Genomic DNA, 269 nt, shown 5'->3' on the forward strand with positions numbered 1-269 from the left:
CCGGGGTGAGCCGTCATGGCCTTCTGCCCAGGGAGGGCTGCCTTTGGCCCCCGGCTAGGGGCGAACCGTCGTGGCCTTCAGGAGCAAGAAGGCAAGCAGCTGTAACCCAAGACCACCAGTAAGGTGATAAAGCGTCCTCTCTTCCCCCCTTTATATCTACGCCCCGTTCAGCATGAAGAAGCCAGAGAGTCGGCACCCAATTCCCAAATCCATAAGACAGTTGGTTTAATTACTATTGGAGAAAAAAAAAAAAAAGAAATGGGAAATGG

The sequence above is a fragment of the Elephantulus edwardii genome, unplaced genomic scaffold (genome assembly GCF_000299155.1).
Source record: "Elephantulus edwardii isolate Elephantulus edwardi_28Jun2011 unplaced genomic scaffold, EleEdw1.0 scaffold00077, whole genome shotgun sequence".
In the NCBI taxonomy this organism is placed as follows: Eukaryota; Metazoa; Chordata; class Mammalia; order Macroscelidea; family Macroscelididae; genus Elephantulus; species Elephantulus edwardii.